Source organism: Ambystoma mexicanum, chromosome 4p (assembly GCF_040938575.1).
Source record: "Ambystoma mexicanum isolate Mex_15411 chromosome 4p, UKY_AmexF1_1, whole genome shotgun sequence".
Taxonomy (NCBI): Eukaryota; Metazoa; Chordata; class Amphibia; order Caudata; family Ambystomatidae; genus Ambystoma; species Ambystoma mexicanum.
The window spans coordinates 316817396-316819441 of record NC_090927.1 but is presented as its reverse complement, the minus strand read 5'-3'; the positions used below and the strand labels follow the sequence as shown (position 1 = coordinate 316819441).

Sequence of the window (2046 nt, the reverse complement as noted above, 5' to 3'; positions counted from 1 at the left end):
ATTGGAGTGAACCTATGTCACCATGTCAGCATCCATCATGCAGGTGGTGTCCAGAATGGGGTCCTGCCTGCAGGTGGCCGTCACAGGTGTTCGATGGGGAACATGAGGTGGGGCCTGACTGCAGGTTGCTGTCACAGGTGTTGGGGGGACATGAGGCGGGGCCTGCCTGCAGGTTGCCGTCACAGGTGTTGGGGGGAACATGAGGCGGGGCCTGCCTGCATGTTGCCAACACAGGGGTTGGGTGGGGCAACATGAGGCAGGGCCTGCCTGCAGGATGCCGTCACAGGTGATGGAGTCTCCCATGAGGTGTGGGCTGCCTGTGGGGTGTGGTCACGGATGATGGGGTGGTTCCATGTGGTGTGGGCTGCCTTAGGGGTGTCGTCATGGGTGATAGTGGGGCCACATGTGGTGTGCGCTGCCTGCAGGGTGTGTTGACAGGTGATGGGGCTGGGGGGTCACATGTGGTGTGGGCTGCCTGCAGGGTGTAGTCACAGGTGATGGGGGGACCCATGCAGTGTGGGCTGCCGTGGGGTGTGTTCACAGGTGATGGGAGATTGGGGGGTGCCATGTGGTGTGAGCTGCCTGTGTGATGTGGTCATGGGTGATGGAGGCTGGAGGGGTCCCATGTGGTGTGGGCTGCCTGCAGGCTGTGTTCACAGGTGATGGGGACTGGGGGTCCCATGTGGTGTGGGAGAGACAGGAACATATTATAATACAGGAGGGATCATCAGTAGCTGATATCCACTCCAAAAAACCACTTTTTTGGAGTGGATATCAGCTACTGATGATCCCTCCTGTATTATAATATGTTCCTGTCTCTCCTTTTTGTTTTTCTGCAGTTCTACTTGACTGAGAACTTGCCCTACAGGTCCATACACATTTCCCAGGATGTACATTCGGGAACAAGTGGCCAGTTTCAAAATTGAGATATTGGTAAATTTGATAATTTAATTATTTAACCATGTTATCTCTCATTATTTAGTAAGGAGGTGTTTTTCCGGACAGTGTTCTATGGGGGCGGGGAGGGGGTAATCCTGTTCGTCAATCACAGATCAGTATGTTTTAATCATTATGCTCTCTGTTTTCTTGATTTGATTTAGTTTTGCAGGTCGATACACAATGTATCCTTGGTGTTGTTTTGTTTATGTATTTACTGTTCTTTTATTTGTTTTTCCCTCTTTTTTATTTGGTTCTTTTAGGTAAAATTATGGATTCATTTTGCATAATTCTGTATTCCTGTGTGTATTATTGCCTTATTGCTACATTAAAACCTTCAAGTGGCAAATATTCCAACGGGAGTGCGCCGTCCTGAAGAAGATGGGCATCAACCGTGAAACAGCCTAGATGCTCCGCACCATCGAAACTACTTCCTGTGTATATGTCAGACCTAGTGTATATAGTAGGTCATGACAGTACAGTAGTCGACGTATGGCACCCCTTTTTCTAATTAGGAACTACCATTGCCTTGTCCACATATTTTTGGGGTTTTCTCTATATTGTTAAATGCGGCCATAGCCTCTGACCACCAGCCGGGTGACCCCCTTCAGCCGACTTGAGGTTCAGACAGCTTGGCAACATGAAGTTAATACTGACTGAATTTTCAGTCTGGTTTTATATTGGCACTTTGTTTCACTATGCACTTTATTCTACAACAATCTGCTGCTATTTAGAGATGAGCTCGTAACAAAATTTAAAATTTAATATGTATGTTTTAACAAATGGAATTTAAATAAAATATTCATGTTTTTCAATTATTGTTTGGTTTATATGGTCTGATCTGTGATTCCGAATTTCGGGGGCCCCCTCTCTCCCCAACCCATTGCCGGTCACCACTTTAACTTGAATTTTGTTTCCGCTGACACACTCTCTGTTCACTACATTTGTTACTTCCTCTTTGTCAGCGAAGTAGAGGTCTACCCATCTTTTGTTTTGTTTTCCCCAGCGGGGTGTGGTCACAGGTGATGGGGTCCCATGTGGTGTGGGCTGCATGTGGGGTGTGTTCAGCGGTGATGGGGGTCCCATGTGGTGTGGGCTGCCTGTGGGATG

At 47.8% G+C, this 2046-nt stretch overlaps 1 long non-coding RNA gene across 1 annotated transcript; it reads left to right on the top strand.

Annotated features, from left to right (window-relative positions):
• Window positions 1-773: 773 nt before the first annotated feature.
• On the top strand, window positions 774-1754 carry LOC138452578 (uncharacterized). The gene is made up of 2 exons (XR_011260229.1): window positions 774-933; window positions 1200-1754. It is a non-coding gene; the product is annotated as an uncharacterized lncRNA (long non-coding RNA).
• Window positions 1755-2046: the final 292 nt, after the last annotated feature.